At 33.2% G+C, this 22232-nt stretch overlaps 1 protein-coding gene and 1 pseudogene across 9 annotated transcripts in view; one reads left to right on the top strand and one right to left on the bottom strand.

The window, feature by feature from the left end:
- The window catches only part of GPHN (gephyrin), a 749523-nt gene that overhangs the window by 116244 nt on the left and 611047 nt on the right, over positions 1–22232 (top strand). For 3 of the 9 annotated variants that reach the window (XM_072629563.1, XM_072629564.1, XM_072629562.1), the window contains exon 2: positions 3298–3410. The exons of the other annotated variants lie outside the window; for them this stretch is intronic. The gene's annotated coding sequence lies outside the window, so the exon portion shown is untranslated. The remainder of the gene's footprint in view (positions 1–3297; positions 3411–22232) is intronic. 9 annotated transcript variants of the gene reach the window in all.
- LOC140517914 (low molecular weight phosphotyrosine protein phosphatase pseudogene) lies at positions 11242–11795 on the bottom strand (annotated as a pseudogene).

Raw genomic sequence — 22232 nt, 5'->3', positions numbered from 1 at the left:
AATAAGGTAATTTTTGGAGGGAAAGTCCTAGCAGCTGGGTAAAGATGGTGATTGATATTGAAGAAAAAATTCTTAGTGGGAGCAGTGAAGAAGAAGTACATTTCAGGTCAGGGGTGGGTAGCCAATGCAAAATCATGGAGATGGGAAGTTTTTGTTTTTGGATCAACGAGGCCAATTTTGCTGGGTAGTAGAATGTTGGAAGGGGAGTAATATATAATTAGTCTGGAAAGTAATAGTAAAACCAGGTTGTAAAGTACTTTATTGCCCCATCACCAAAACAAAATAGAAAGGAGTTTATATTTTTTATCTGAGAGGCAGTAGAGTAACATTCTAGTTTGTTAAGTAAAGGAATGACATAACCAAACCCTAGCTTAAAAAAAATCATTTTGGCAGCAGCATAGAGAATGAAATGGAATGAATGGAGACCTGAGGAATGAGGAGCAATTAATTGCCTCTTTGAGTAGTCTAAAGGAGAGATAATTAAGGGCCTGAACTAAGTTGGTAGCTATGTGAGCAGTGAGAAGGGGTCAGATACAAGAGATACTATGGAAGCAGAAAGATTTGGCCATTCATTGGATATGTCATTGATCTCTTTGAAAATGAAGTATGAACAAACAACAAGAAATGAGGGATAGTTCCACCTCAAGAATTGAGAATTATGCTGAGGTTGGTGATACCCTTTACAGAAATAGGGAAATTCAGAAAAATGGTATAGATTTGGTGGGAAAGGTAATGAGTTCTCTTTTGACCTTGTTAAGATTATTAAATCTAACTTATTTGTTTCCTCCCATAAGGCATTGTATAGCTTGGTAGCACCTTAAATATTTGTTGAATGACTAATTTGAGTTTTCATTCACCTCATTAATATATGTTCAAAATTATGGCCATTGTTTATATTAACTTTGATTAGAGTTGATTTTTTTTCCCAGCAGGAAGTAAGAATAAGTGGAATGGTTAAGAGATGAATTTTCTTACCCTGCCAAAGAAGTCTATAGACTAAGAAAGTATGAGAACTATTACCATTAGTTTTATCTATGAATTTTTGCTGTGAATCAAGCTAGAACTTAATAAATTTACTTTGGATCTTGCCTCAAATTTAGGAGATAACTTTTTATAGCTTTCAAGAAAAAAATAAATGAAAAGGTAAAGCAGGAAGGCATCATGTTGCCCTAGAGCATTGTTCCCAACGTCATATAAGACCAAATTACATTTCCCAGGAATATGTAGAAGAGAGAGTCTCACCCTTCCTTTATCCATTTCTTGAAATCTACGTAGGCACTAGTGCTTATTATAGGTAGCAAGTAAGAAGTTTCTAGGAGCCCTCAGACTGAGTAATGCTTGGTCCTGTAGACACATTCTCTTTAAATTGTTGTGATAGTAAAATGTGCGAACAAGGTTTGATTAAATTACTAGATGCCATGATTACCTTGCATTTAAGATATTTCAAATCCTGAGTTAAATGAATATGGATTTAATATATCTGAGAAGTTGAAAGGCAGCATGTTATGGTATAATGTATATTTCCTCATGTTTCCATATTTTATGTGCTTATAACATTTAGTAAATCCTTCATATTAACAGTCAGACTACCATGAAAGGCAATAATCCAAAGGCAATGCTAGAAAAGCTGACTGGAAAGTATTAGTCAAGACTTAGTGACCCTCATAGGGTCCAGTAGCACCTTAGATTTTTGTGGGAATTTATTTTATAGATTATAGATCTGCTTACTTGAAGAGAAATGGAGAAGTGGTTCAAGAAAGGGATTACAGGAAAGCAAACCAGTAAAAATATATTCTGTTTGAATAACATTTTGCAATAAAATTAAGAATTTTCATTTCAAAACAATTGTATTTGATCATGTATGGTCATAAAAGTTCTCTTCCAAGATGACAGATTTAAAAGATCTATTATGTCAGATGCTACTGTCTTGCTGCTTCTTCAATTTCTTTGAGTAATACTGAGTTCTTCAGTACTGATATGATGAAGTATACTTTAAATTATTAGCTCTTTGCAATGCTGGATTTAACTATGCTTGATTTCAGTTTAATAATGGAGAAATTGTATCCCTGATCAAAGAGAAATTCAATGTTTCTCAAAATAACTGCTTACTTTTCTCAAAAACACTTTGTTTGCTAGAAGAAAAATAAAGGGAAGGAATAAGAGAAGAGGCTTTATTGTTTGGGGGAACATAAATAGAAATTGATATCTTTCTTTTGAAGTGTCCAAGGATGCTTTTAGTCTTTGTTGCACCTGGATTCTTTTTAACTCTTTGTACACTGGTGCTAAACAGTTTGGTTTTTTGTCTAGTATATAAAACCATAAGGTGGTAGCATAATTTAAAACTTGTGTATAAATACTGTAATAGATTGGAAATTTTTCTGGTTTTTTTATACATATCTTCATATTGTACACACAGACTTTGCTGTTTTCTAGAGTGGCTGTATTGAATTTTTGTTATAGACCAGGCAAAAAATAATTATATAAAGCCTTGCAAGTCTTGGAGGAATTTCAGGAATTGTTATTGTTTAAAATACAACATGTTATTGCTTTTTAAACTTTAAACAGTATGGCCAAATAAAATTGATGCTTCAAGTTCAACATCTCAGCTGACCCAGTAGCAACTTTCCTTTTGTAAAGATCCAAATAACACTTTTTACTTAATACTTTAGTTCTTTATCAATCCACTAGTTTTAGTATAAGCGATAAGTTCTTAGTATCTTCTGTGTTGCAAATACATTTTTGATGATGCTTTTATTATTGTCATATAACTTATAATCACTGTACTTAGAATTTAATATTCATGCAGAGTTTTACTTTACCACATCCTTTACTAGTAGGTAATTTTCTAAAATTTTGAAAGGCTGTGTTCTTTTCTGTTAACTTTCTTGGTATTACTTTTATGTTGTTATATAAGCTATTTACATTAATAACCAACTAATTGGTGAAACATTTTGGAGTCAAAGACATTATCTTCAGTTTTTATCAAGTCCTAAAACCTGGCTCAGAAAAAATGGAGTTTTTATAATTTTAATTAGAATTTCCAACAAAGTATGAGGTAGCTGTTTTCTTGAGGAATGTGCAGTACATTCATATTTTCAGTGCACTTTATTCAGGTACTTTGTAAATTTGTAGACACATTTTTGCCCAGTGGTTTAAGTTGGCTACTGTGATATAAAAACTCTTTCAAAAGTAACAAGGGGATAAGGTGAAAGATATTGAGCACCAAATCAGGGTCACTTATAGGGTCATGTGGATCATATGGGGCAGGTGACCATTTATCTGCTCCCTATGTTTTAGCTGCCAGGAAGAAGCCTGCCATGGTTTTTGGTGTCTCTGGATCCCCACCATATCATCCTGCTCTGGTGGCTCTCAGCAGCAGCCAACAAACAGCTACTGAAAATGCAAGGCAGGTAAGTTTTCTCAAATTGCCTGTATGGCTGCAGTTATATGTATGGTGACCTTGTGTCCCAAATTTTCGGGGACATTTCCAGTTTCAAATATTCTCTTCCATTATCTCTCTAAACTGTAAAAATATCCTCCAAATTCTAATATTTCAGCAAGTAGCAATTAAATGAAGATTTGAATTGATAAGCATTATCACAAAATTAATAAATGAATGATGTTACATTTATTCAGTGCTGCTTTATACTAAGCACTGCATTAAGTACTGGGAACAGAAATAAAAAGCAAGGAAGACAGACTCTGCCTTCAAAGAACTTAAATTCCAGTGGGGGAATATAACATATGAGGAGAGACTAGAAAATGGGAGGAATTGTGGGGACGATGGCAAGAGTGTATGGTTTAAAATTGGCTCAGAAGTGACATGGAGGCCTGTTTTCAAGCAAAATAAAGCCAAAGTTCACCTGTCAGACTTCAAGATTCTAGGGACAGAGTCTAAATTCTGGTGGGAACAGAATGAGGAGGATAGCCAAAGTGCAGGTGACATGGTTTAGACGTGACTGGGGCCACAGTGGGGGTGTGGAAAAAGGTGAGTCAGGAAAATATGTTCATATTAGTCCTCTGTAAAACACCTATAGTTATGCAACCAAGTAGTGGAGGACATGACATAGTCGATGATGGTGACAGTTTTGGGGCACAATATTTCTAATAGTAAAATCCATGAATATTTCTCGGTCCATGTCAGTTACAATTGGTAGCAAGGCAAAATTAATGGATTGCATCATAAGATGTTAAGGTGAATATTTTTCAAATACTAGTGACTTTGTAGTTAGAAGTTATTTGAAGTTTGTTTCATGCATCCCAATTTTTGTTTTGGTAATATATGGCCACTATAACTATATGATATTCTACTACCCTAAAAGAATAATTTGAGGTATTTTTATGTCCCCAAAGTAGCATACCCCTTAATTATAGAATTTCAGATTTGAAAGGATGCCAAATTCCTATCCAAAGTTTCATTTCCATTTAAAATATCTCTGACAAGTGATCATCCAAACTCCAAAGACCTCTAGTGATAGTTAACTCATGCCTTTTGAGGATGCCTATTTAATTTGGGGTTTGTTTTAAATGTTAGGAAGTTTTACTTTCTGCCCAGTTGAAGTCTGCCTCTTTGCAGCTTCCACTTATTGGTCCTGTCTTCCAGGACCAAGTGAAACAAATCTAGTTCCTCTTCTGTTTACTGCCCTGACTAAAATACTTATAACAGTTCAGTGCTAATGAGCTTTCTTTTTCAGAAAAGGGTAAACACCTAATAGATTTTAAATGACCTAAATTATACTTAAATTGTAAAAAATATACAGATTAATATTGTTTTAGCAAAATCTTGAAAAACTGTTCAGTAGATCAGCTTAAAATTTTTAAAGTCAGATTAAGGATTTTTTAAATCATAATTTGGTAGTCTCTTCTGGGCCAAAGAATCTCCCATCATCTTTCCTTGGAAAGCAATTCATTATGTATTTTCTTTTTTACATAAAATTTTCTATAAAAAATCCTCAAGCAATTAAAAAAAGTGTACAGGTAAAGCAGTCTAAACCTAGACCTCCTGGTTTGGTTGGGTATATTTAAACAGTTTTTCCTTAACCTCTTTTAGTTTGCATCTTTCATTATTTTAAAAAATTTCGGAAGTAGGAACAGACTGAATTGTCAAGACTATATAGTGTTTTACATGGACCTTCAAATTGGCAAATTTTTGTACCAAGCTATTGTCTTTTATAAGGCATATGGTATCACCTGTCCTTTAATTTTAAAAGATTAGATATGTGGTCATCCATTTAGGCTCATTTTTTTTTCCTATTTTAAATATTTAATTGCTAACAAAATTGTCTTAGGATACAGAGAACATAGCAGTGGTGCTACTTAATTTTATAATGGGAATGTAATTGAACTTCCTCATTTTGCTGTGATGAAACTGAGATGAAGATAGATTTCTTACAAGAACCAGGTCTGACTCATAATCCGTTCTCTCTCCATCATACCACATTATGATTCTTTTAGTATGATACCTAAGCATGAAACTACTAGAGTAGAAATGACCATTTTCAGAATAAGAGCTGAAAGTTTCATCTCAGTAGAAAGGTCCATTTCAGATTGATATCAGCGGATAGAAATATAGACAATTAGTTAAAATTTAACTGATTCTTATCTTACTTATGTTGTAAACTCAATGCAAACTCCCAGGTAACTGAGAATAAGGAAACTGGCTCATTATTTAGCCTCTCTACCAGTTTGGATTATAGTTGAGGCACAGGTGGATATAATTCATAGCCCATCAATTGATAAATAAAGGGAAAGAAAAAGATAATTTATCTCTATGAAAATTGACATTTGACTTGTCTTCCCAATCCAGAGGACTGTTTAGATTGAGACATCAATTTAGAATTATCTTTTAAATGTGAAGGAATTTTTTTTATCCTTTGTGTGTACATAAGGGCCATTCATGTCCCTCTTGTTGCATTCTGGGGTCTGTAGAGTTTATTGAAAGGTTAGAGGAAACAAGATGAGGCTTCTTTATGATTGTTGATCCACAGGGGCAAGAAAAATTGAAAGTAATAGAAGAGAATAATAATTGCTGATTGATTGTACTTAATAGTTTTTGATGTTTTACAAACTTTAGTTATAGTCTGCATCTCACCTACATAATAATATTAATAATGGCTAGCATTTATATACAGATACCTCATATGATCCTCACAACAACTTTGGGAGATAAGTGTTATTATTACCCCCATTTTAAGGTTGAGGAAACTGATTGTTGAAAAATAAGTTTTAGCTCCTTAAATCAAATTAAGAGATGGGTCAGTGAAAGGTCTATTAATGGCATTTAAAGAATTCTTATATTTTTTCATTCTACCTTTTTATTTCCTTCTGTCTTCCAGTAGTGAAAGCCCTTAAGAAACCTAAAGAAGGTTTGTATGCTTATTTCAGAGAAGGGAAGAAGCAGTAAATTTTCATCCTTGGAATTGGATGAGGAGGTGTTGTAGATGGAACGATAAAATGAGCCAAATTCCACAGCTTTGTGGGAAATTAAAAAAGGGGAAATACACAGTCTGGGCTTTCCAGAGAGTTAAAGTGGTAGGCACTCTCATTTCTCTACAACCTCAGAAGGCAAAGACTTGACTTATTTATACCAATTTACATGTTCTTTGTAACCTAAAATGGTAGAATTCTGTAAAGAAAAGAGCTATGCATGTGACCCAGTCTCTACAATATAAGTGGAGGATGATAATAATGATAATCAATTTTTATTGTAGTCTTTTAAGACTTACAAAGTGTTTTATATTCTTTATTTAATCCATATAGTGTAGTGTACAATCCATCATTGTAGTGAAACAATCTAATTTCAACTAAATCATCACTAATGGTTCAAAACAAGTATTGTTTTCTACACTTCTCAAGTGGTTGAAGTATGAATTAGCAAGTTTACTTATAGAAAATCACAATTTTAGGTGGAGGAGAGGTACTCAGTGGCCATCTAGCTTAATTCATGCAAAAAATAAGTATCCTTACTATTTATTATATACCTGATAATTAGTCAGACAGACTTTGCTTGAACACCTTGAGTGAGGTGGACTCTACTAATTCTGTTTTAATTTTGGTTAACTCCAGTGATTAATAACTTTTTCTTCACATTAAATCTGAATTTGTTTCCTTGCACCTTCTACCATTAGCTCCTGGGTCCATACTCTGGGGCCAAACTGAACAAAGTCTAATCCCTTTTCCACATGTTTCCTTTTAATATTCTTTTCTCCAATTTGAACATTCCCCCAGTGCTTTTAATCCATAATAGATTCAAAGCTCTTGACCTTCCTGGTTGCTATTCTCTAGATTCGCTTCAGTTTAACATTGTTCTTTCTATACTTGGGGAGGTAGGGGTGGGGTGGGGTGGAGAAGATGCCCATAGTGGTCCAGGTGCTGGAAGCATTAACTTTTTTTCTGTTACATCAGACTACTGACTCTTAATGAACTTGTAGTCCCCTCAACTCTCAATGAATATTTTTCAAGTGAGTGGCTTTATAACTATGCCTTCCCTATATTGTACCTGTGGAATTGATTTTTTTCAATCCAATACATTTATCCCTATTGAATTTCTTATTAAATTTAGCCCAACACTCCACCCTGTTAAGCTACCTCTGGATTCTGTCATCTGATGTGTTAATGATCTGCCCCAAGTTTGGGTCATCTGTAGCTTTATTGAGCATGTCAAAAAATGTTAAGAAAGTACAGGGCCAAGTACAAATCCTTTGTTCCCCTGTAGTAGAAACCTAAGATGCATAAGATTTACAATAGTGAATTACTCATATGGGTAAAAGATGATCTGGCGAAGTAAAAAGTAATTTTGAAAGTTAATGACAATAGACAGTTTTATGCCTGTAAAACAATATTTATAAGGGCATAATTTTGTTGTCTTTGAGTTAATTTGCAATTCAGTCCTTCCCTTTGTTACTGTGAGCAGTTAGGGGTATTTCTGGAGTTCAACACTGGGATTTGAGGTGAAAAATATTTTGATTCTAAGCTTTAAAGTTATGAAGGAAAGGTTTATGAAGGAAAAAGAATATTCTGATTAGGCCTTCTGTCTTGTCTACTTTGCTAAAAGGTGCAGAAAAGAGAACAGCACGCTCTACCCTCTCGGTATCTTCACTTTTTCCATAAGATGAACCTTTCCTTGTGCCTTAGCTAATGAAGTGGAATGTACCTGTTTAAAGTGACATATTATGCCTTTGCTAACTTATTTCTAAGAAAATGACAATGCTGTCATTTAAGTAAACGCGTAAAAGTGATTCTGCCCTAAATATGTCCTCTGATTCTTAATCATAGTGAGTGCTCCAAGGTTCTCTAAGGCTCTGGTAGAGGAGCATAAGCTCTGACATTTCCTACCCAACCAGAAAAACTTCTAGTGGAGACATTGGGACAAACTGTTTTGTCATTTAGGATCTAGCATTCCTAAGCTTGAACTTAGGAGAAGGTTAGCCACCTGATGAATTTGTTTTGTTCTGTTTTTATTGTAAGTGACTTAGGAGACTATCCTAAGATATTGAGGGGTGATGATTTACATTGCAGGAAGAAATACTCACAGTGATGAAATGATAGTTCTTTTTTTTTCAAGACAAATCCAAAATCTTTTATTTCCTACTCATATTAAGTTTTATTTTTATTGAAATTTCAAGGGTCACCACTTGAAACAGGCATTTTTGCTTCTCTCAGCTTTAATTCTTAGCAGTTTTGAAATGGGTGAACAAAAAAAAAATCTTTCATTATAAATGAGAAAACTATTCAAGATCAATTTTAATCCAGAAAATTGATTTTAAATGTTGGCCTTTTGTTTAGCTCTGTGTGCCATTGTTTTACATCTTTATCCATTAAGTTGAAGATGTTTGCCTCCTAAAGAATTTATATGATTGGAGAATGATTGCATTTTTTCTGTTAGCAATAACTTTTAATTTTTTTTATATAATCTGTTTCCTTAGTAACTCTTTTTTTGAAACTTTAATTTATTTTTAGTTTCCAACATTCATTTCCACAAGATTTTGAGTTCCAAATTTTCTCCCCATCTCTCCCCTCCTCCACCCCAAGACACCATGCATTCTGATTACCCCTTCCCCAATCTATTCTCCCTTTTATCACACCCCTTCCTTCTCTTATCCCTATCTTCTCTCTTTTCTTGTAGGGCAAGATTGATTTCTGTACCCCATTATCTGTATTTCTTATTTCCCAGTTGCATGCAAAAACAATTCTTTTCATTTGTTCCCAAAACTTTGAGTTCCAACTTCTCTCCCTTCCTCCATCCTTATCCCCACTGAGAAGGCAAGCAATTCAATATAGGCCATACATGATTAGTCATGGAAAAGACTTCCATAACAGTCATGTTGTAAAACACTACATTTCCCTTCATCCTATCCTGCCCCCCATTTATTCTATTCTCTCTTTTGACCGAGTATTATACTCAGTTTTGCTAGGTAGGTGATTCTTGGTTTTAATCCTGGTTCCTTTGACTTCTGGAATATCATATTCCAAGCCCTTTGATCCCTTTATGTAGAAGCTGCTTGATCTTGTGTTATCCTGATTGCATTTCCACAATACTTGAATTGTTTCTTTCTGGCTGCTTGCAATATTTTCTCCTTGATCTGGAAACTCTAGAATTTGGCTACAATATTCCTAGGAGCTTTCCTTTTTGGATCTCTTTCAGGAGGTGATTGGTGGATTCTTTCAATATTTATTTTATCTTCTGGTTCTAGAATATCAGAGTAGTTTTCCTTGATAATTTCATGAAAAATGATGTCTAGGCTCTCTTTTTGCTTATGGCTTTCAGGCAGTCCTATAATTTTTAAATTGTCTCTCCTGGATCTGTTTTCCAGGTCAGTTGTTTTTCCAGTGAGATATTTCACATTGTCTTCTATTTTTTCATTCTTTTGGTTTTGTTTTGTAATTTCTTGGTTTCTCATCAAGTCATTAGCTTCCATCTGCTCCATTCTAATTTTTAAAGAACTATTTTCTTCAGTGAGCTTTTGAACCTCCTTTTCCATTTGGCTAATTCTGCTTTTTAAAGCATTTTCTCCTCGTTGGCTTTTTGGACCTCTTTTGCCATTTGTTAGTCTGTTTTTTTTCCTTTTTGCAAATTTCTGTTTATTTTGAAAACAATTAAATTTTATGAAATGTCCATATGAATTAAAGAGCACAGTCCCTTCAATGTGATATTATATATATCCTACAAATCCGTTAAACACTTATGAATGAAAATCTATTAACACACTCCAAATTTCTCTAGGTACTATATTTTAATCATATTGTATTATATTGTAATTATTGCTCCTTTTGATCTCAAATGTTCACTTTATTTCATTACCCATGCTTGTGTATAGTTGAAGTTTCAGGTGATGTTGAAAGCAAAATAACATCTCAAACTGATAAAATAAAAGTCTACATGATATAAAATAGTAAAATGTTGTTGTTTATTTATTATAAACCTAAAATTTGAGGGAGACGATGGAAGTCAAAGGAAAATAAATTGACTTTTCTTTAAAACAAAGTCCTTATATACAAGGTGTCCCAAAAGCATTTTTGGGACCCCCCCATATAAAGATCAAGAGATTAATAAGGTCCTAAAGAATAATTACATAGGTAACTTCCCCTTATTCCCTCACTGTAAAGAGGAACTGTATAAAATTCACATTACAAACTCCCATGGCAGGGCATATGTTTATTTTAATAGACAGCTAAAATATTAAAATATGGTAAAAGATGAACTTAAAGAATATTTCTTTGTTAAATTATTGCCATCAAATTACTGCTAAGACACTAAAACAAATTTTTCTTTAACTACTCACAGTGATCTCAATTATTTTCTGTTGTCTTCTAGAACATAAAGGTATATGTTTTCTTTACCTGTTAAAGGTCCCAATTAGACATAAATGAAGCTATAGCAAAGTAAAACTCTATCAAACATTTTTAATGAATGATTGTGTTATTGAGGTATTTAGTTTTCACATGCAAATTTTAGTGCGTTTCCACTATATAATTCATTTTTAAAATCTGAGGCAGAGACTGGAAGTTCTACCTAGTTTCACAATTACAAGAGATTTAATCAAATAGTCTTGTTTCAAAATTATTGACTGATTTTCATTACCTTTTAAAATTAGAACGTATGTGAACATTAAATAAATTGAAGAAACAATGATGGTCTCAAAATGTAGCATATTGTTACTCTTTAATAACACATCAACTGATATACATACATCATTTTTAAGTCTGTCAAGCACTGTTGACCTTTAGCAATAAGTATGAGCCTTAATGGGATTTTTCCAAATATGCTTTGTAGCACCTCACACATTGCTCATATACAGTCTCAAAGTCAGAATGATTTCCATAATATGGATCTTCAATAATAAGTTGTTTCTGTGGATTGTAACTTCCAAGAAGTTCAATTTTAACTTTGCAGTTTTTAACTTGATTAACTTTTCTATTCAAATCTCTCAAATTGCTTTCATCCATACATAGTATATAATCAAAGGTCAGGAAATCTTCTTTGGTAATCTGCCTGGCAATATGATTCATGGTAATGCCATGTTTCTTCATGTAGGTGAGCCCTCGATAATCAGGGGAGTTTCCTATTTCATATGTAGATGTTGCTACACTATCTATCCTCCACTTATCTGAAATATTTTGCTCAGTTACAAGTTTCCTAAAAACTGCTTCTGTTATAAGTGAATGACAAACATTACCCAGACACATGAACAGCACAGACCTCATTCCCTTTGTGGCCATTTTTTGAGTTAGTCTATTTTTAAAGGTGTTATTTTCTGCAGCATTTTTTGAGGTCTCCTTTAGCAGGCTGTTGCTTTTCTTGATTTTCTTGCATTGCTCTCATTTCTCTTCTCAATTTTTCCTCCACCTCTCTTACTTGATTTTCACAATTCTTTTTGAGCTCTTCCATGACCTGAGACCATTGCATATTTTTTTTGGAGATTTTGGATGCAGAAGCCTTGACTTTTATGTCTTCCTCTGATGGTATGCATTGTTCTTCCTCATCCAAAAGGATGGAAGAAAATACCTGTTCACCAAGAAAGTAACTTTCTATAGTCTTATTTTTTTCCCCTTTTTTTGGACTTTTTCCCAGCTAGTTACTTGACTTTTGAGTCCTTTGTCAAGAGGAGGGTATACTCTGGGGACCTGTAGGTTCTCAGTTCCTTCAAGGTGGCACAATATACTCCTTTCCTGGTCTTCCCTCTGGTCTGGAAGCAACCACAAGCTTTTCTGCTCAGAATCTCTGAGTAGAATTCCCTTTCCAGAGCTTCCACCAGCTCCACCACAGCAGCTCTCTTCCTCATCCCAGGGCTGCTACTGAAGTCTGAGATCCAGATCAGCCACTTGATTCCCCCAGGATCTTTAAACTGAGGGCTCCAAAGATGGGCACTGGTAAAGCTTGGGGCTGGGGCTAGGGCAGGATCCTGCTCCCTTCTCACCCAGGTGAAAGAGCTTTCTCACTGACCATTGAAGTTGTGTTTGGTATTTGTGGGTTGAGAAATCTGGGAATCGCAGCTGCTACCCCTCATTCCGTGCCTTCAAGCCTGCTCCAGTCCTATTCTTACCATGCAGTGCATCCAAGGCTGGGCTGTGTTCCACTCTGAGCCTCGTGTGATAGACCTTTCCTTTCTGCCTTGGGCTGGAAATCTCTTTCACTCTGTCGGTCGTAGCTTCTAGAATTTGTTTAGAGTCATTTTTTACAGGTATTTCATGGGCTGTGGAAGGAGAGCTACAGCAAGTCCGTCTTTCTACTCCACCATCTTGACTTTGCCCTTATAGCTCTTTTGAATTTTGAAACAGTATCCTCATAAATTGACATTTGAAAATTTATGTATTTAGAATACATCATTTTACATGAACATAGTATATTTGTGGCACTTAGAATTAAGATGAATGGGTTTGTTTCAAGTTTGGCTTATTGTTAGACTAACAGTATTATAACCAGTGGGTGATCTTTCTATATATTGTATGTATACTTAGAAAAAGGAGTTTCTGACATTGTACTAGGTTTATCTCTGTTACAAAATGAGAAAACAGCCTCTGAACAGATTTGTGCAATCACTTCATAATTCCATCAGTTAAGTTAGTAATTAAAGAAATTGACTTTTTAATATATTTTATGTTATTTGATTTATTTTTATTAGATTATTAAGTGGTACTAAAGGACAGTTGTTGTTACGTACACATTTAATTCAGTATTGTATATAGTCCTAACAAGTGAGGTGGTGAATTCTGAATTAAGGTTATTATATGTACAATGAATAATCAAGAAACTAGGTGGTACAGTGGATAGAGTACCAGTGCAGGAGTCATGAGAACCTGAGTTCAAATCTCAACTCAGACACTTGACACTCACTGGCTGTGTGACCTTGGGCAAGTCACTTAACCCCAGCTGCCTCATCCTGGGTCATCTCCAGTCATCCTGATGAATATGTGGTCACTGGATTCAGATGGCTCTGGAGGAGAAGTGAGGATGGTGACCTGCAGACCCTTCCCTCACTCAAAACAAAGTCAAGTGCAAGTCATGTTGTTATTTCTCTGATGGCATGGTCTTCTTTGGCAGCAAAGGACGAACGCACATACAAATCAAGAATCCACTGGGTTTTGATTTCTTAGGAAAGAGATAGCTGCATTTATTTATTTATTTTATTTGACATTTTGTTTTTAAATAATTATTTTTTCTCTTCCCACTCAGCCTTTCACTTGCTTGGGTATTCACTAAAATTTATCCATCGTTAAAGCTGCCTGAAATATGTTGCATTGAAATTTGGATTCCTTTGTTTGATTATTCAGATTTGTGATCATTTCCTCCAAGATTCAGAAGAGAGATGAGAACTTTATATTCTCCCTGTATCTCCTCCTTTTCCAGAAGATGAACAATCTCTCTTCCCTTAGAAAAAGCGGTGGAATGTACCTTTTTAAGTGACATATTTTACCTTTACTAACTTGTTTCAAAGAAAATAATAGCAGATTCATTTAAATAAATACATTTAAGTGATTCTCCCCTAAATTTCTTCTCTGATGCCTCAGTGAGTGATCCTAGATTTTCTGAAGTTATGGTGGTTGAGTCATAGCAGTTAAAATGTGAGTTTAGGAGGGATAAATTACAGATGTATTTTTAAAATTACATTTTATTATTTTTAATTACCATGCCTTTTTGAAAAATCCCTACTATTCCAAAAGAAAGAAAGAAAGAGAAAGGAAGAAAAATATCCTTGCAACAAAGAAGTATAGTCAAGCAAAACATATTTTCCATATTGATCATGTTCAAATATTTTCTCATTCTATGCATTAGTCTGTTACCTTTTTGTCTGGAGGTATGTAGCATTCTTTTATCATTAGTCTTCTGGAATAGTGATTGATCACTACTCAATACAATAGTATAAATTAGAGTTTACTAAGTGTTTCAAAATTTACAAGTGTATTTTCTTACTTAAAAATATTCTTTGCCTTTTTTTTTATTTTGTAATGTTTAACAATATTCTTTGCCTTTTGATGCATTATATTTTTCATATTTCAGTTAATAACACATACATACTTATTTGTTTCTAAATAATTCTCAGATTTGATAGTCATCTCCACTTTTCAAAACACCACCTTAGATTGAAATTGCCTTCTAATTGTTTGTTGCCATCTGTTTCTCTCTTCCCTAAACTATCCTCTAGAGCTCCTGGATTCCTGTTGCTAAAGTAAACTTCTGTTAACAATCTCTGTTTCTTTTCCTACCTTTATTATTCACTACAGGAACCTAGCTAGTTCTCAAGTGCTTTCACAATCAACCTCACATTCTTCAACCTTTCACTCCAGGTTCCCTTGCAACTAATTGACTTGGCCTCATCTACTTAAACTTCTTTCAGCTGCTCCTCAACACAAGTAGTGCCTTGAATGTAGAAGTCATTTGGTAAAATGAATGAATGAATGAGTGAGTGAATGAAGAGACCCTCTTTCATTGAGATCATCTCATTACTTTCCTCACCACACCCCATGCTAATTTATGCATCAGTGCTTTTATGGATATTGATTGTTGCCAGTTTTTTTTCCCACTATACTTTCCATAACTCTCTACAATGTCTCCTGCACTCTAGTGAAGCAGTATTCTTAGTATCATCAAATATTAATTCCTTGACTTCTACAATATTTCATGTCATTGATCATTACATTGTAAGCTTCTGTTAGGTTCGGGACTGTCTTTTGCCTCATTTTGTAACCCTAGTGCTTAGCACAGTGCCTGACATGTAAATGATATTTAATAAATGTTTATTGATTGATTGATAGGTCATTTCCCTTAGTAAGAAGGCTTCTTTCTTTTTGTATTGCTATCCATATATCACCATCTTCATGAACATCTTCAGTTCTCCAAATTTATAACGCTGTATCACTAATTTTCTTAGACAAGGACAGACTTAAAACAGTTATAGGGAGGTAGATTTTAATTCAACACAAAGAAAACATTTCTAACAATTAAGTGGTTCAAAATTAGAAGTGCTACCATGGGCTCATATAATTGCAGATTTTGGAATTAGAAAGGACCATCTTCTTCATTTTATATATTAGGAAACTGAGGTCTTAGAGTAGTGAAGTGATTTGGTCAAAGTTATATGACTACGTTGAGGTTTATATATTTTGTCTGTATAATCTGTAGAAGTATTTTTATCTCCATTACAAAAAGACAAAATAGTCTCTGAGAAATTAATTGGCATGCCTAAGCATGCACAGCTAATGAGTAGCTTCAGACCTAGGTTCTCTGATTCTAAATCAGTTCATGGCTCTTCCTATTACATTATGATTAATGGACACATGACTAGATGGCTTGAATTCATTAATTGCTGTAGATGGGATTTGTGCTTTGGATCAGGACTGGACTAGATGAACTCCCAAGTTTTTTTTTTTGTCTCTATGATTTTATGATTTACCATATGCTGCCTTTAATATCTCTTGTACTCTTGACATGTACAGTCACTTAACTTTTTAAGTATGTACATTCATAATTTCTGCATAGATTATAGGTTCCTTGAGGTTGGGGAATGTGTTTTAAAAAATCTTTGTTGTCCTTTATAGGCCATTTCATGGTGCTTTGTTTGTAGTAGGCTTAATATTTGTTGGTTGATTAGATGCTAGTCCTGGGGCAGCAGGATGACTCAGTGGACAGCACACTGGAATCAGGAAGACCTGAATTCTAATCTAATCTCAAACTGTTACTTTCTAAGTAGCTTGGGTAAGCTACTTAACCTTTATTTGCTTTGGAGTCAGCTAGATGCCTCAGTGGATAGATAGTATACTGGGCCTGGAATCAGAAAGACTTGAGTTTAGATTCGGACTCAGATACATATTAGCTATGGATAAATAGTAAGTCACTTAAACTTTTTTTTACCTTAATTCACTGGAGAAGGAAGTAGCAAACCACCCCAATGTCTTTGCCAAGAAACCCCCGTACAAGATCACAAAAAGTTGGGCATGACTGAACAACAAATCACCTAGTCATGAATTTGATTATAAATCCTCTCATGTTGTTTTGTTTGATACATAAGTGATATCAAATTATAAGCATGCTTTATTTCCAAAGTTATCTTGTCAATTGGTAGTTTGAAACTCAAAATACATTTTTCTATTGATATGTTATAAATAGTTGTTCTTCATCCTTTCCACAAAATTCTTTTTAATCCATAATGTAGCTTAAACTAAACATGAATCTTGAACAGTCTCTTGGAAGCCTAAATACCTTCTGTGTCATGAGCCCTCAAGCAAGGTAATGGAAATGGCTAGGGAATTTCAGTGGTTTGGTGTCTACTCTAAGAGCAGTATTCTTTGATGTCTTTGACAGCATGGAAATGTGGAGGAAACTGAAGGGAGGGCCTTAAAAGCAATGTCAAGGAAAGCCTTCTTCATTTTTAGTGGAAGGCAAGGTATACAATGACAAGAAAGCTGATTTACAGCAGCCATTTGATATATGGGAGAAGTGTCTGTGATTCAGGGATTGCCTATTTGTACATTTTGTATAGCTGTCAAAACTGGTTAAGACCTTGTCTTTGACTTCTTTGTAACCTGCCTGAAGCTAAGGTCCTTAATAAATTTTGTTGAATGAGTGGAATTTTCCAGATAGTTTTTTCTTTCCATTTAAATACAAGAAAAAGTTAGAACTGGAAGAAATTTTGGAGAGAATCTAGTTCAAACACTCCCCTCCCCCCTTTTGTTTTTAAAGAATAAGAAATTGAGAATGAGACGTTAGAATACTTTTCTTAGGTCACACAGCTAATTTATATGGCACAGCTGAGGTATGAATCTCATATATTTTGATATATGATATCACATGATACGATATTTTTGATAAACATTTTGGTCTTTATGGAGACTTTCTTTTTATCAGAGATATGAATCTAGATGCCTTATTTCCTAGTTGAGTTCTTTGCATTATGTATTCTAAATTGTTTTATATTTATGATAATCTGTTCTTCTTACCCCTTCCCATTGTCAGTGGATAAAAATTCACTTAAACTCAAAATTGATAACTTCCCATTCATCTCTACTTTATTGTTATTTTAGTGATTTGATGGTGTGTTTTTAAAGTGCCTTTTGCATATTTACTTAAAAAACCCAAGTGATTGGTAATTTTTCTTAATTTTATATATTGAATAATCACTGTTTTGGATGAATATTCAAGAATACATTGAGTGTGACTAAATGAATCATTTATTGTTTTTCTCTTGCATATCATCATAAGCACTTACGACTTAATTTCTTTTTACCAGTCTTAAGCAAAATTTTCATCTTTATTAACTAAGTCCCTGGGAATAGCAGACTAAAAATGTATACAAAATATGTTGGTACCCATTTCCACTTTTTTTTCTGTCATAAGAACTCATGATCCAGAGAATGTTGGGAACTTTAAATTTTCAGCTTGTTTTTTGTTTTTAATTTCTAAAAAGTTATGACTATAAATTAAATTTCTGTTCACATTATGTTTTTTCAGAGCATAGCATACCTTTTTAAAAAAAAAAAATTTCATTTATATCTTTTTGGTTTTACATTGACTAAATTTCTCCCTGTATTCTTACCCCCTAGAAACCTATCCCATAGTACAAAATTATCTAAAGAGAAATGGAAAGAATAACTAAACTATTCAGTGCTCCATGCCTGTGGACTCTACTCAAGTCATCAGGGAATGTGTCAAACTTTTTATAATTTTGTAATATTCGCTTTCAGTTATTTTGTGGTAATTCTTTCCATTTACATTGTTGTAAGTTATTATGTACAGTATTTTTAATTCACTTTGCATTTGCTCATGTCTTTCCCAGCTTTTCTGTCTTCATTATATTTACAGTTTTGTATATATGTATGTATGTATTTTAATTTGTTTATTCATTTCTCAGTCATCAGACTTCAGTTTTGTTTCTAGTTCTTTGCTACTGCATATATATTTTGGTGTTTATGGGGACTTTCTTTTTATCAGTGACCTCCTTGGATTATTTGGAATTATTAGGAATTTGGAACAGTGCTTCATATGATCGTTAATAGTTTCTAATTCTTTTGATTAAAATTTATTCTTTTCTTTTGACTGCTTAACTATTAGCAATAAGTTTTGGTCCTATATTTCTTTCTGCTGCCTGTTTATCTTATATATCAGATCTTTTAAAGAGATTTATGATACAAAGATTTTTTCCATATCTCCTTTCCTTCTTATCTAAGATGTGTTAATTATGCTTATACAAAAGCTTTTCAGTTTCTTAAAATTCAAATGGTCTCTTTTATCTTTTGTGTTTACATCTATTTCTTTTTTGATTATGTCACCTTCCATAGCCATAGCTGTTAAAAGCACTTGATCTAGGTTTCTTTAAAAAAAATTTTATAGTAACATCTTTAACTTTTGGGTAACATCTATTTTGCGTTTTTCTGCTTATGTTGTAAAAAAAAAAAAAGAGAGAGATCATCTAAACATCATTGCTTTTGTATTGCTTTTCACTTTTCTTAGCAATTCACATCAAATAGGTTGACAAATATGTTAATTTGAGACACTGGATCTTTAAGTTTGTTCCTTATTCTTCCATATCTAGCCTGTTTCACTGATCTAATGTCTCTTTTTAGAAATTCAATTGTATTTTATATTAAGTTCCAAATTCTCTGCTTCCTACCTCCCTGTCTATTACCCATTGAGAAAACAAGAAAAACAATATAAGTATAACCTTCTAAAGCAAATTCCTTTATTATCCATATTCAAAAAAGAACGGAATGAAATATGCGTTGATTTGTATTCTGAGTCCATCACTTCTCTTTGGAGGTGGATAATTAGTCTTTTGGAAATGTGGCTGGTCGTTGTATTGATCAGAGTTCCTAAGTCAGGATTGATTGTCTTTACAATAATGTTATTGTTTTTTTTTTAAAAAAATTCACCTGGTTCTGCTCACATCACTTTGAACAAGTTTTCCCATATTTTTCTGAAACCATCTCTTTCATTATTTCTTATAGCATAATAGTATTTTACTACATTCAATTTGTTTATCTATTTTCCAATGATGGGTATCTCCTCAGTTTCCAATTTTTTGCTCCCACAAAAAGTTTCCTTAAATATCTTTATGTATACATGGGTCCTTCTTTCTTTGATCTGTTTAGGGTAGTAGCAGTATTACTGGGTCAAAAGACAACACATAGTTTAATAAATTTTGAATCATAGTTCCAAATTGCTTTCCAGAATTGTTGAGTCAGGTCACAGCTAGGTTGACAGTTAATTGAAGTACCCATTTTTTCATATCCTCTTCTTATTTATCATTTTCCATTTTTGTCAGCATACTTGGTAAGTTGATACCTCATAGTTGTTTTAATTTGTATTTCTCTAATTATGAGCGAATTAGAACATTTAAAACTATGGTTGCTGATGACTTGGATTTCTTGAAATCTGCCAGTTCAAATCCTGTAACCATTAATCAGTTGGGGAATGACTTATTTTTGTAAATTTGACTTTTATATATTTTCTGAATAAAGCCTTTATCAGAGAGGTTTATTTTGAAGATTTTTTTCTCCCTAATTTACTTCTCTATTAACTTTAATTGTATTGGTTTTATTTATGAAAAAATCTTTTAAATTTTATGTAATCAAAATTGACCAGTGAACCACTCCATTTTTTTTTTTTTTAATATATTCTCTTTTCCCCTATTCATAGATCAATCTGACAGGTAATTTCTTCCATGCTATCTTAACTTACATATGATGTCACACTTTCTGTCTAAATCATATACTTGTTTGGAACTCATCTTGGTAAGTGTTGTAAAGTGTTATTCTGTACCTAATTTCTGCTAGACTATATTCAGTTTTCCTCACAGCTTTAGTCCAATAGCAAGTTCTTGCTGGGATCTTTAGTTTATCAAACAGTAAGCTACTCTGCTGATTTGCTTCTGTATGTTGTATACCTAATCTGTTATACCTCTCTTTTTTTTACCCAGGACCAAATTGTTTTGATAATTATGACATTTTATTATAGTTTGAGAATAGGAACTGGTAGATCCCTATCCTTCCCATTTTTCCCCATTGTTTCACTTGACATTTTTGACTTTTTGTTTCTCCGGATGAATTTTGTTATTTCTTTTTCTAGCTCTACAAAGCAGTTCTTTTGTAATATGATGAGTATGCCACTGAATAAGGACATTAATTTAGATAGAATTGACATTTTATTATATTAACCTAACCTATCCACAAGCAATTAACATTTATTGAATCATTTATTTATGTAAAAATGTTTTATAATTGTGCTTATGTAGGTCCTATGTATGTCTTAACAGGCCCTCCCAAATATCTTATGCTCTCTGTAGTCATCTCAAATGGAATTTCTCTTTCTATTTATCCCTGATGGATTTTATTGGTAATATTAAAAAATGTGGATGATTTAGATGAATTTTTTTCATATCCTGTAACTTTGTTGAAATTGTAGTTTCAGTTATTTTTTAAGTTGACTCAATTACCTTTCTCTGCAAAAATCATCATGTCATATGCAAAAGGTGATATTTTTATTTCCTCTTTGTCTGTACTTAAACTTTTTTTCTTGTCTTATTGAGAATAGTTAGTATTTCTAGTGCAATATTGAATAGTAATTTCCTTGCTTTATTCCTGGGAAGACTTCTAGCTTGTCCCCATTATAGATAACGTTGACTCTTGCTTTTAGGTAAATACTGTTTATCATTTTAAGGAAAGTTGCACTTATTCCTGTGCTTTCTAGTGTTTTTAGCAAGAATGAGTGTTATATTTTGTCAAGAATTTTTTCTGTATTGACATAATCATACGATTTTTTGTTGTTATTAATATGGTCAATTATGTTTGTAGTTTTCATAATATTGGACCAGCTCTGCATTTCTGTTAATAAATGCTGCCTAGTTATATGATCTTTGTGATATGTTTCTATAGCATCCTTGCTAGTATACTGTTTAAAATTTTTGGCATCAATATTTATTATAGAAATTGGTTTATAGTTTTCTGTTTTGACTTCCATTGGCTTAGGAATCAAGACCATGTATATGTCATAGGAGGCATTTTCCTCTTTTATCTTTACTTGTTTTAACAAATGGTTCATGTAGTATTGGAATTAATTGTGCTTTGAATTTTTGTTAAAAATCACTTGTATATCCTTTTGGTTCTGGGGTTTTGTCCCATTTGTTCACTTATGGTTTGTTCAAGTTCTTTTTCTACAGTAGGTTTATTTATGTATTCTGTTTCCTGTTCTGTTAATGATTGCAATTTATATTTGTGAAATATTCATCCATTTCCCTTTTTGGTATTTTCGGTAGTGTCTGACTCTTTGTGACCCCATTTCGGGTTTTCTTGGCAAAGATACTGGAGTGATTTGCCATTTCCTTCTCCAGCTCATTTTATAGAAGAGAAAAGTGACGCAAACAGGCTTAAGTGACTTGCCCAGGGTCACATAGCTAATAAGTGTCTGCAGCTGGATTTAAACTCAGAAAGTTGTTTGCCTGGCACTATCCATTATGCCACCTAACTGCCTGTACAATTTTCTTTAGATTATCATTTTTATTGGCATGTACTTGGATAAAGTATCTCCTGATAATTGTTTTTATTTCTTTTTCACTGGTTATGAATTCACCTTTTTCAAGGTGATATTATATTGGTAATTTGATGTTTTTAAAGAATCCAATTAGCTAATGGCTTATCTGTTTTAAAATAGTTTGTTTTTAAAAATCAGCTCCTAGTTTTATTTGAATTTTGTTTAATTTCAGGATTTCAGGATGGGAGGGTAGGGGATTAATTCGTTGGTTTTC

Source organism: Notamacropus eugenii, chromosome 1 (genome assembly GCF_028372415.1).
Source record: "Notamacropus eugenii isolate mMacEug1 chromosome 1, mMacEug1.pri_v2, whole genome shotgun sequence".
NCBI lineage: Eukaryota > Metazoa > Chordata > Mammalia > Diprotodontia > Macropodidae > Notamacropus > Notamacropus eugenii.
The sequence above is the reverse complement of the archived record's forward strand: the minus strand, read 5'-3'. Positions and strand labels throughout refer to the sequence as shown.